The sequence below is a fragment of the Lissotriton helveticus genome, chromosome 4_1 (assembly GCF_964261635.1).
Source record: "Lissotriton helveticus chromosome 4_1, aLisHel1.1, whole genome shotgun sequence".
NCBI classification, from domain to species: Eukaryota; Metazoa; Chordata; class Amphibia; order Caudata; family Salamandridae; genus Lissotriton; species Lissotriton helveticus.
In genome coordinates this window covers 1,218,848,811-1,218,861,841 of record NC_136063.1, presented here as the reverse complement: position 1 = coordinate 1,218,861,841, position 13,031 = coordinate 1,218,848,811, and the positions used below count along the sequence as shown (strand labels likewise).

The window sequence follows — 13,031 nt, the reverse complement described above, 5'->3', positions numbered from 1 at the left end:
GGCATGCTTCCTGCGGAAGCTCCCACTCTTGGGCGCCATCTTCGGGTTCTTTTTTTTCCGTGTTTCTTTCGTTTCCGAAGTAATGGCAATGTTCTATTTAGGTGATATTTTACCGCTTGTACTTTTAAGTCCTTTTTTTTTTTTTTTATTAACCACCTCTTCTCTCTCCAGCCTCATCTTTCTGGCGGAGGTGGGTGGGTTCGCTAGTGAATCCAGAAAGATCTTCAAGCTGCAAAACTACACCGACAGGTAAGAAAACTATTCGTTTTGCAGCGTGAATCTTTCTGGATTCACTATGCTGTGCATAGATTTTGTAGCGGTTTTTCATTTCTGTGGCGGCTGGGTGGAAGATGAGCGTTGGTTATTGAATATGTGCTGGAGCACCTTTTGTCCGACTTGTGCTTCCTTGTTCATCTGTATATCCACACAGTAGTGCTTCGTGAACGTGTGCACCGAAGCCCATGTTGCCGCCAGGCATATGTCTTGTATGGGTGTGTTAGCCAGGAAGGCTATTGTAGCACCCTTTTTCCTAGTGGAGTGGGCACGTGTCCCCTCTGCTAGCTCTTGTCCTGCACGTTTGTGGCAGAGTTGAATTGTCTGTGCGATCCATTGTGCAATAGTCTCTTTGGTTACTGCCTTGCCCATGAAACGGTTGGCGAATGACACAAAGAACTGTTTTGTTTTCCTGTGTCCCTTCGTCCTCTCAATGTAGTGCATGACTGCCCTTCTGGCGTCCAGGGTGTGCAGAGCTCGCTCTGCGCTAGTGGTTGGTTTTCGGAAAAAACTCGGTATCTGTATAGACTGGTTCATGTGGAATTTGGACACCACCTTCGGCATGAAGTGTGGGTCAGTCCTCATCACAACCCTATCATTGTGTATTTGTATGTAGGGTTCTTGTAGCGTCAGCGCCTGAAGCTCGCTTACTCTGCGTAAGGACGTTATTGCAACCAGGAAAGCTGTTTTCATAGTTAGCATCTTTAGGGAGGCCTTGTGAAGTGGTTCAAAGGGCTCTTTCATGAGTTCCGTTAGGACTATGTTCAAGTTCCATGCAGGTGGCGGCACCCGCTTGGGTGGTGCGATCCTTTTCGCTCCTTCCAGGAATCTCTTCACCACCTGTGATGTGAAGAAACTCCTGCATGTTTCTCCCCTTGTGTAGGCGACTATCGCTGCCAAGTGAACTCTTAACGAGGATGAGCTAAGGTTCTTCTCCAGCAAGTGCGTCAGGTACTTCAGCACTGTGGAGTCCTTCTTCATTTTATTGTGAAGTCTTTTTTTTCTGCACCATATTGTGAATCTTTTCCATTTTGCAACATAGCACTTCCGAGTGCTGGGCCTTCGTGCCTCCCGAAGGACCCTCAGGGTGCTTTCTGGCAGTCTCAAATGTGCGAACTCTATGTCCTCAGGAGCCACGCTACTAGGCTCAGGCTCTCTGGCTCTGGGTGTAGCACCTCTCCGTTCTGCATGGAGAGCAGGTCTTTCCTCTTGCCGAATCTGTGGGGTGCACACTGTGTCATCTCCATGATCTGCGAGTACCATGTCTGCCTGGCCCACTGTGGCGCGACCAGTATCAGGGTCATGTTGCTCGCTCTGCACTTGCTCAGCACTCTGTGCATCAGTGGTATTGGGGGAAAAGCGTAAGCAAATGTCCTGGACCAATCTATCCATAGGGCATTCCCCAGGGACTCCTCCTCGGGCTGTCTGGATGCGAAGTTTTGGCATTTGCATTCCGGCGTGTGCCAAACAGGTCCACTGATGGCGTTCCCCATCTGTCGAACAGCCACCTTGTCTCTTGAGCATTGAGCTCCCACTCGTGGGATGCCGATGTCTGTCTGCTGAGCCAGTCTGCCTGTATGTTGTCCTTCCCTGGTAGGTGTATGGCTAGCAGGTCTATCTTGAGAGGGATGGCCCATCTCCATATCTCCTGCGCCAGCGTTGAAAGCGTGGCTGACTGTGTCCCACCCTGCTTGTTGATGTAGAACATCGCGGTGGTGTTGTCTGTTTGTAGCAACACCTTGTGCTTGTACAGTCTTGTTTGGAAAGCTTTCAGTGCAAGGAAGATTGTCTTCAATTCTAGGTAATTGATGTGCTTTGTCGCAACTGCTGGCGTCCACAGTCCCCTCACCTTGAGCTCCTCCATGTGAGCGGCCCATCCCTTCAGGGATGCGTCTGTGGTGATGGTCACTGTTGGCGTTGGGGGCGTTAGAGGCTTTCCCCTTGTTATGTTCTCCATGGTCCACCATGTCATCTCCTTCTGCACTGCGTGCGTTACAACCACTAGATCCTCCCAACTGCCTGTAGCTTGTGACCATTGCTCCTGTAGCCATTCTTGAATGGGTCTCATGTGGAGTCGTACATTTGGTACCAGGTGGATGCATGATGCCATCATCCCCATGATCTTGCTCGCAGTCCTCACTGTCCGAGCTTGTCCCTTCCGGTAGAGGCGAGTTTCCTTCACCAGCGCCCTCGCCCTCTTCTCGCTGGGGAACACCTTGCCCTGTAAGGTGTTGATCTGTGCTCCCAGGAAGATCTTCACTTGTTCCGGCTCCATTGATGATTTCTTCCAATGGATGGAGAACCCCAGGCTTATGAGCGTGCTCGTCACTGTATGTGCGTGCTGCTTGCATTTCTGGTATGAGTTTGCTTTCACCAGCCAGTCGTCCAGGTAAGGGTATACGTGTATTCCTTGCCTTCGTAGTTGCGCTGCGACTGCTGCGAGGAACTTTGTGAAGACCCTTGGCGCTGATTTTAGCCCGAAGGCTAGTGTTGTGAACTGGTAGTGGCTTTCTCCGATGGTGAACCTGAGCATATGCTTGTGCTTTCTGTTCATTGGGATGTGCAGGTAGGCGTCCTTGAGGTCTATCGTGACCATGAAGTCCCTGATCTGCAATTGCGGGAGCACCTCTTGCAGGGAGGTCATTTTGAATTTTTGCGTTCTTATGAATTTGTTCAGGAACCTTAGGTCCAGAATGGGTCTCATTGTCTCGTCTACTTTTGGTACCAGGAAGTACGTTGAGTATATTCCTTTGTTTCTTTCCTCGAAGGGTACCCGTTCTATGGCCTGCTTCTGCAGGAGTTTCTTTGCTTCTTCCTGAAGACGCTCTAGCTGTTTGCTTGCTAGTGGTTTTCTTTTTGGTTTTCTGCTTGTTGGCCTCCCCTCCAACTCTATGCAGTATCCGAATTGGATGATGTTGAGGATCCATTTGTCTGATGTGATTTCTCTCCATTCTTGGAGGTAAAATCTTAATCTTCCTCCCACTGGTGTTATGTGGTCATAGATGTCTAGCTTGTCTTGACCCCTCTGTACGTGCTGGCCCCTGGGATCTTTTCTGTGGGCGGGCACACAGAGTTTTTTTAAGTCACTTAGAGGCGGGCTGCTGTCCCCCTCTTCTATTCTGTCCACGTCCATTTCCTCTCCCTCTAAAGGACTGGCCTCTTTGTTGGTATTGCCAGGACTGCTTCTGTTGACCCTGCTGAGCCTGCGAGTCTGCCTGGTGCATTTGTTGGAAAGCCTGGTGTGATGTACCTGGCTGGTTTCCACCTCTCCCGCCATGCCTCCGTGACGGTGTGCCCCTTCCGTTGCCTCTGAACCGCAATGCTCCCATGGACCTTGCTGTTTCGTTATCCTTTTTTAGTTGACTGAGCTTCTCATCAACTGTTGTTCCGAAAAGCGTATCGCCGTTGAACGGTGTGTTCAGGATGCTGTGTTGCACCTCTGGTTTGAAACCTGAAATCCTGAGCCAGGCGTGTCTTCTTTCAGTGACACCCATCATCATGAGCCTGCTGGAGGTGTCTGCTCCATCCAGGGCCGTCTTAAGGCAAGAATTTGCCGCGTTCTTCCCTTCTTCAACCAGTTTTTCGGCCTTCTGTCTGGCATCCTGGGGCAGGTCCTTCACCAACTGCCCCAGCTCCTCCATGATCTGGTACATGTGCCTGTTTATCAGGGCTTTGGAATTAGCCATGCGCCAGTGGGTCGCGGCATTCCATTCGATCCTTCTGCCCACCAGAGCCATCCTCTTGTTCTCCTTATCCGGTGGTGGTCCAGAAGTAGTGGGTACGTTAGCCCTCTTCCTTGCTGTGGCCGTGATAATGGAGTCTGCGGAGACCGTGCCCTGAATGTAGGGTGGGTCTTTTGAGGAATGTTTGTATTTCTTCTCTGTTCTGGGAGTTACTGCCTTGCATGTTGCGGGCTCCCTGAATGCTTCCCTCCCTTGAGCCAAGACGCTGTCGAGCATTGGTAGGTACTGGCTCCTTGTTTGTGTGGGGAGCAATGTCTCTAGAAGGAAATCTGCTTTCTGCTTCTCTTCGTCGAGCTTGAGTTTGAATGCCGCTGCGGCAGACTTTATCACCGAGTTGTAGGCCCCGAAGACGTCCGGTGGCGAGGGCCTCGAGGGATATGTGTCGACCGCCTCTTCCGGGCTGTCGGTGTCGACATCTAGGTAATCCACCTCCTGTAGGTCAGAGGGGGCCGACTCTGCGTCCGTCCTACTGTCCTCTTCCTCCCCATAGTTGCAACTATCGTAGGGATTCTCGTCCTCTTCCTGGTCGTCGACCACCTCGACGTCCGGGTCTTGTTCCTCGGCGACCTCGTCTTCCTCCTCGACCACCTCCACCACTGGTGGCTTGGTCTTGTGTGGAATCGTGAATGTTTTCATCTTTGCGTCGAATTCTTTCTTCCGCAGCAAGATGTTTTCCGTTTCGGCCTCGAGGCGCCTTCTCTTTTTCTCCATCTCGGCTGCGTGTTCCGCGTCGGATGGTTCGGCCGCTCTTTTCGGCGGTTGGCTCGGCGCCGTGCTTTTCGGTGCCGAAGTTTTCGACGTCGAACCGGATTTTGGGTCTCTGGTCTGGTCGGCGTCGGTAGTTTAGGGTCCTTCTCCCTCGGCGTCGATCGATCCTGTTCAACAGCTCTCGGCGCCGGGGTCTCCTTCTCAGAGGATCCGCTGGGCCTGTGAGTACTCGCGGACGCCAGGTGTTTTGGCGTCGGCGCTTTCGGGGCCTTGCCCTCGTTTTTTCGAGACTCAGAGTCTCTCGGGTTCTTGGGGGCCGGAGAGTCTCCTACCTTATCAGAAGTCTTCGTGTAATCGGTCTCTACGACCGTGTAGCTGTCGTCTTCGGCGGCAGCGTTGTCCTCTTCCTCGGAAGACATCCCCAGATCGTAGAGGGACGGAGTCGGGGCCTTCCCCTGCAGGGTGGCGTGCGCTACCCTCTGTCTCTCTCTCACACGAAGGGTCTTCGGGGCGAAGGCGGAGCAGGCGTTGCAGTCCTCGCTTTCGTGATTTACCGGTAGACAAAGGTTGCATACCGGGTGCTGGTCCTTCTGCGCGTACTTGTGGTGGCAGTTACGGCAGAACTTGAACGGCGTGTTGTCCATCATCGAGCGCTCAGGGCCTCCCTGGTCGCGTGTTCGTCGACGTTCGTCGAAGATCTCGATGAATTCTCCTTCTCATTTGCTGACTCCTCGTCGATGAAGTCTCCTGGAGTCTTCAGATGACTTTTCTTTCTAATTTCTGTATTTTCCTTCTTCTTTCTCCAAAAATGTCTGGAGCCCAAACGGGAACGATCCAGACCCGACCGCGGAAAAAAAGAATCTGAAGATGGTGCCCAAGAGTGGGAGCTTCCGCAGGAAGCATGCCGACGTCACCGGAAATGCACCCAAGGAGGTGTGACGCCGACGCCCACCTGGGCTACGACAAAAAAAAAAAAAAAAGACTACGATTCCGGACCCAACCACAAGACCGCGGAATAATGCACAGCATAGTGAATCCAGAAAGATTCACGCTGCAAAACAAAAAGTTATTTTTCTATCTTCTGCTTTGTGTTTTACTTTTAACTCTACGGTGCCAAGCAGACAGTAGATGGCAACATGTTTCTGCTGTGCCTTTTTAAAAAAAAATGATTTCAATTCAACTGTTTCATATATTTTTTATCAACAACTAGCTAACAACTTTTTTTTTATGTTGAATTTTGCACTAGTGGTTCTATTTTTCATGTTTGTAAACGCCCTTTCATTTTATATGAAATAACTACTCAACAAGGTTTTAAGTGGTTTGTGGGAGAGGTGATGATGTGATCATGTATTATATGGGATAACGTACCCCCTGCCATACATGATACAGATATAGCAAGTAACCTTGGAGTTCCATAACCTTATAAAGGAACTCCTTGGTAACTTGTAATATCCTTATAATATGTAGCAGAGAGTACTTTATCCCATATATAACATCAACACACCTGGAAGGACAAGTTACTTACCTTCAGTAATGCCTTATATCAGTGGTTCCCAAATATTTGACTCCTGAGGACCCCCAATGAGTCACCACTGGAAGCCAGGGACCCCAAGCAATTTGTAGGCTTTAAATTTCAAATATTAAAACAGTAAATCGAAAAAAATTAACACACGTGTGCACACAAAACAAATACTCTTATTACTAATTATTTTAGGGGCATATTTACAAGCCCCTATCACAATGGGAACATCACTTTTTGAGACGTTCCCGTGGCGATAGGGGGTTCGCTTTATTTACAAGGCACTGATAACCCACTTAACGTGGCTAAACGGTGCCTTGTAAATAAGACCCCCTTTCACCCAATGCTTAGCGTGAAAGGAGTGGGCAGTGGGTGTTGCGGTGGGCGTTTCCCCTGCAACACCCATTGATTTTGACGCTGCCCTCGTTTACAAGGGCAGCGTAAATGGTCTTAACTTGGCAAAACAAGGTGAAATGCTTCATTTCTTCTCATTTTTGCAAAACACCTTGGATTGTTTATGTTCAGGAAGGTGACCCTTCCTGCACATCAACAATCTTTAAAAAAAAATACATTTTGTAACTTCCATGTGTGCTGCATTTCAAGATTGTTTATGTGCAGGAATGAGGACCTTCCACTACATAAACAAACTTACCCTGTTAAGTGTAGCGCCAGCGCAGGGGAAACGCAGGGCTGCACCATATTCTTGTACATATGGTGCAGCCCTGCGTTTCTGAAAGTGGCGGAGTGTGTTGTTAAGCCAAGGAGGCTAACAACACTCTCCGCCACTTCTGTTGTATTTTATATTGAAAGAATTTGCAAGAAAATGAAAAAGGTTAATGGGAAGGTTGGTGCTGCAAATCCATGACTAACTTTTCAATGGTTGGTTTTATTTCGCAGTACGAGGCTCCTGCTCCTTCCAGGGCCAGACTTGAAACCCAAAGCAGCCCTGGCAAATTATTTCAGACCAGTCCCCATACGGTGCACACCAAGTCCAGTTAGTGAGCCTGACCACTACAAAGGGGGCTTTGGGAGGCTCTCCCCCTAAGAAATTTAGGAAACAATGGTGCACTCTACAACACATTTATCATTATATATATATAGAATTTTATTAGCTTTTAAAGAATAGTAAAGGAAGACCTGACTATGCACCAGAATACGAAAATCTTTCTGGGGGTTCTTCAATGATCCCCCCACTATCACCCTCCAACAGTGCTTCTCATCTCTCCATAGCCCCCTGTCACGTGTATTTCATTTTTTATAGCATCTCTCATACCATTGTAGGATGTCAGAGCAATTTACATCACACACATATAGAGATAGTGAATCATATGTGTAAATCAGTGTTTAGAACATTTTACATTAGGCAAAGGGGACTACAAGGTGTAGAACTCACAGGTCATTCATACTGGTAGGCATTTTTAATGAGTGCTTGGTCTGGAGAAGCACAAACTCTGGATTCAGAATATAACACAGTGGTTAGCACTGACTTTCACAATAAAACTGTATTTCCACCCAAATAAACCTATTTAGCAGCATCAGGATAATGACAGACTGGGAAAAAACATGTCACGAACTTGTACCTTGCAGTTTGCAAGCAGCTGTTTGATGACAGTTTATTGATCACTGTGCTAGATTATGATTGTCACTTATGAACTGCACTTTAACAAAAGAATCTCTCTGACAAAAGCAGTAACCCACTGACCTATGCATATAAAATGCTGTTTTTTAAAATGTATGGTACACGTTCTTTGCAGTACGCATATCAACCCTCTGTGCCACATTAGACAACTCAAAGCTGCCACTGGACAAAACACTCATCTCACTCCAGCAGGTACATTAATCACTGGTATTATCTTGACACGTTTATTGTTGCTCAAAAACTGCTATTTATAGAAGGAACTTTGCATTGCTTTTAAAACTGCTGCCTGCGGACCCCCTGGAAATGTGTCAGGGATCCCTGGGGGTCCACGGACCACAGTTTGGGAAACACTGCCTTATCTGATAGAGACATAATCTAGCCACAGATTCATTACCTTAGAATATCCCAGGCTGGTATGTGGCAAAGTCCACGCCGGAAGTGACATCTGTGCCACCTATATAGGCACCAAGTTGGCATTCTGACATCAGTTACTTTTCACCACTTTCCGTGCCAGGAGTGTGGAGCCATAAAGTATACTGACACTGGTGTGTTTAGAACTACTAGGGCCCTGAAAGGCGCCAGCCCTGACCCTTAAAACCTGTCTGCTGTGAGGGGAGGATGGGTGAATCAGTAAGGAATCTGCAGTTAAGATTATGTCTCTACCAGATAAGGCGTTACCGAAGGTAAGTAACTTATCCATCTAATAGAGACATCTAGCCGCAGATTCCTTACCTTAGAATAGATATCCAAGTTATACTATTGCCAGAGGAGGGACTTCTGACACGTTTAGACCAGGAAGTCCTGCAGGATAGAGTGGCCAAAAAGGCCATCCATGCGAACTGGACTGTCTAGGCAGTAGTGCTTAGTGAACTTGTGCAGTGACGCCCATGTTGATGCCTGACAAATGTCAAGGGCTGGAACACCATGTTCGAACGCTGTGGGCCAGCCTTATCACTGGTGGAATAGCGCTTAAGCCTTCAGAAGGCTGTTTCTTGTCCAAAGTTTTGCAAGTGTTGATGCAGAGGACGACCCATCGCAAGGCAGCCCCTCTTCTGCACCGCACGACTCTTCTTTAATCTAACGTACCCCACAAATGGTTGGTCATCCACCCGGAAATATTTAGTGCGGACAAGGTAAAACAAATCGCTCTTTTTGAGTAAAGACCATCCTCTTTAGGGGGTGTGGAGGAGCATAGAAAGTGGGCAAGGTGACTGATTGCCCCACATGGAATGGTGTTACCACTGGCTTGGCAGTATGGGCAGACTATTCCCATGAGGAACAGGTTCAAGACTGATCTGGGTCTAAACTGGAGTGCCATCGTGAACAAAATAACAATGGATTTAACTCGGATCTCTTGACTGGGGGGTGAATGTTTAATTTGTTCACCATTCCGTCCATCATTGATGTGTCTTTTGTCTTCTAGCTCATAATGTGCAGGATTTTGCCAGATGTGGGTCCTGGGCTCACTTTGTCACTGGATTCAAGCTAGCCTGGCTGATGGGGGCATGATACCCCCGAAACCAGTCCTAGGATGCTTGTTTCTGGTCAAGGGAGGACCTGGTTTGGTACTTCGGGCTGGACTATTCCCATGAGGAGCAGGGTCAAGACTGATTTGCATACAGCTGGATTTAAACTGCGGAGGCATGGTGAGCAGAAGAACTATGGATTTAACCCACATCTCTTGAGTGAGGGTGAATGTTTGATTTGTTCCACTTTCCGTCCATCATCAGTGTGTCTTTTGATTTCTCGCTCTAAATGTGCCGGGTATGTCCAGACGTGGGTTCCGGGTTCACTGTGCCACTGGATTCAAGCTAGCCTGGTTGATGAGCGGTGATACCCCAAAACTGGTCCCAGGATGCTTGTTTCTGGTACAGGGACGACCTGGCTTGGCAGTTTGGGCGGAACTGTTCCCATAAGAAGCAGGGTCAAGACTGATTTGGTTATGGCGGGGTCCAAACTGGGGTGGCATGGTGTGCAAAAGAACAATAGATTTATTTAACCCAGGTCTCTTGAATGAATATGCCTCTTTTTTCCGCTGCCCGTCACCCCGCATTTTGTTACAACGCAGTTGTTACAACGACCGCATTGTAACAATGCATACCATTAGTCCGCAAGTAGTAACGACGACTTGCAGAGGGGGGGGGCGCTGAATATTGGACTAGTATAATTTACTATTCCAACTCCAGTTCGTGTGGACAGTAGGGAAGGTGTTGGATTTGAAATCTAACACCTTCTCCCCCCTCCGCAAGTCGTTGATAGGACGTGCGGGGTAACGGTATGCGTTGTTACAACGCAGTCATTGTAACGACCAGGTTGTTTACTTTCCTGAATGGGGTGAATGTTTGATTTGTTCTGCAATCCATCCATCATCTATGTGTCTTTTGCTTTCTCGCTTTAAATGTGCCGGGTATGCCCTGGCGTAGGTCCCGGGCTCACTGTGCCAAGCTAACCTGGCTGAGGAGGGATGATACCCTGAAACGGGTCTCAGGCCACTCGTTTCTGGTCCAGAGAGGACCTGGCTTGGCAGTTCGGGATGGGCTATTCCCATGAGGAGCAGGGTCAGGACTGAGTTGCATATGGCTGGGTCTAAACTGGTGTGGCCTGGTGAGCAAAAGAAAATTATTTTAACCCAGATCTCTTGATTGGGGGTGAATGTTTGATTTGTTTCGCATTCCGTCCAACATCTCTGTGTCTTTGGCTTTCTCACTCTAAATGTGCAGGGTATTGCCAGACGTGGGTCCTGGGCTCACTGTGCCACTGGATTCAAGCTAGCCTGGCTGATGGGGGCATGATACCCCAAAACCGGTCCCAGGATGCTGGTTTCTGGTCCAGGGAGGACCTGGCTTGGTAGTTCAGGCTGCACTGTTCCCATGAGGAGCAGGGTCAAGACTGAGTTGCACATGGCTGGGTCTAAACTGGTGTGGCATGGTGAGCAAAAGAAAATGGATTTAACCCAGATCTCTTGACTGGGGATGAATGTTTGATTTGTTCTGCATTCCGTCCAACATCTTTGTGTCTTTTGCCTTAGAAACTCCAGCGCACGAAATTGTTGACATTGCGCGTTCTCGGCGGAAGCGAACAGATCTAACCAAAGCTCTCCTCACTTCAGAAAGGAGGCCTTGTGCCACCTCCAGATGGATACGCCATTCGTGATCCGCTAGGCATCGACGGCTGAGTTCGCCCAACCTGGCTTTCAGAGAACCCACCAGGTGTCCAATCACCAGGGATCTGCCCTGTTATTACAGAAATGCCCAGAGATGAGGGCCAACTGACAAAGGGTCCAGGACGCCATCCCGCCCTTTTTGTTGCAGTACCACATGGCGGTGGTGTTGTCCGTAAACACCTGGGCCAGCTTTCCCTTGATAGAAAGGAGAAAAGCTTTCTATGTCAAGCGAATCGCTTAGAGCTACAGTACGTTGATGTGGAGTTTGGGTTCCATCTGAGAAAATAGTCCTCTGATCTCTACCTCTCCCAGATGGCCGACTCATTCCAGGAGTAACACATCTGTCAGTACTGTGTGATCTTATTGGGAGAGGGACTTGCCTCTTGCCCAATCGCGGTGGGTCAGCCACCACTATGCAGTCCCCTCTGAGATCTGGACTACTTTGGAGAGATTCCCCTGATGCTGCACCCACTGAAACTTAAGGTCCACTGCAGAGCCAGCATATGCCATCTGGCATGTGTCACTAGAAGGATACAGGAGTCCATGAGGCCCAGCAGCCTCAGAGTCAATCTCACCAAAACCCAGGATAAAGGCTGAAACATCAGTATCACAGCCTGAATATCCTGGAGTCGCCACTCGTTGTTAGTGAACCCCAGTAAAAGCAGGAGATTTGTTATAGTCTGGAGGTGGGTGAGGACAGTCTGGGGCGAGCTCGCCTTCAACAACAAGTCATCGAGATAGGAGAAGACTGGCACCCCTGATCTGCTCAGATGAGCTGCGAACAGCGTCATCAGCTTGGTGAACACCAGAGGGCCGCTGGTAAGGCAAAAGGGGAGGAATGTGAACTGAAAGTGCTTGTGGCCTACCGTGATCCGCAGGTAGCGCCAATGGGCAGACAGGAGGGGAATGTGAAAATAGGCGTCCTGCAAGTCCAACGCCAACATCCTGTCTCCAGGGTCTAGGATCGACAAGACCTGAGCCAGAGTGAGGATTTTGAACTTCTCGTTTTTGAGTAAGTAGTTGAGGGTTCGCAGATCTAGAATAGGAAGAAGGCCCTTGTCCTTTTTCGGGACTAGAAAGTTGCAGGAATAGCAACAACAGCCGACTTCTGGAGACAGAACCCTCTCTATGACTCCCTTGGCCAAGAGAGTCCTGACTTCCTCCTGAAGCAAGTTCAGGTGGTCCTCAGTCAGCTGGTCACAAGTCAGTGGCATGGATGGATGGTTAGTCTCAAAGGGAAGGGAGTAACTGAAAAACCCACCTGTCTGATGTGATGTTTTGCCAGAGGAAGAGGTGATGGCTGATCCTGCCACTAACTGCCTGCCCATAACTGGCCAGACTAGGAAGGTTTAGAGGCTGCAGAGGGAGGAGAGGACTGGCTGGACCCAGGGGGTCAAAAGGAGCCGCGTCCACAGCAGCACAGATGTTGCTGAACTAGCGGGGTCTTGTAAGTGGGATATGGCTGGCGCCACTGAAAACCCAAGTAGACGGGGATGAGTGGGCACTGAGAGGCCCAAGGACTTGGCCGTAACCCAGGAGCCATTAAAAGCGCTCAAGAGCCATGTCTGCCTGGTCTCTGAAGAAACAGGTGCCCTCAAAGGACATGTCCGTAAGGGAAACCAGCCAGGCGTGGCCTCAAAAAGCCACCGCCGATGATATTATTCTGCCCAGCGAGTCGGTGGTGTCAAGCCCCAATAAAAAATGAACTTTGCCGCAACACTCCTACCTGATACCACTTGGGAGAGAATGACCAGTGGCTTCCGCCGGAACCTGTGGCAGCACCTGCACAACCATTTCCCTCAAGGAGTGGGCGTAACGGCCCAATAGGCATGCAGTGTTTATCGACCGTAATGCAAGGCTAGTGGAGGAAAAAACCTTCTTGCCCCAACTTATCTTTTGGATTCCCTGTCTGGGGGTGCAGAGAGGAAACACACCCGTGTTGTAGCGGTCTTTCCCCCAAACCTTTAGGGGTAGGATGATTAATAA

At 49.2% G+C, this 13,031-nt stretch overlaps 1 protein-coding gene across 2 annotated transcripts in view; it reads right to left on the bottom strand.

The window, feature by feature from the left end:
* Positions 1-13,031, bottom strand: part of LOC144829052 (NFX1-type zinc finger-containing protein 1-like) — a 1,360,324-nt gene that overhangs the window by 342,927 nt on the left and 1,004,366 nt on the right. The gene's annotated exons all lie outside the window — the stretch shown is intronic.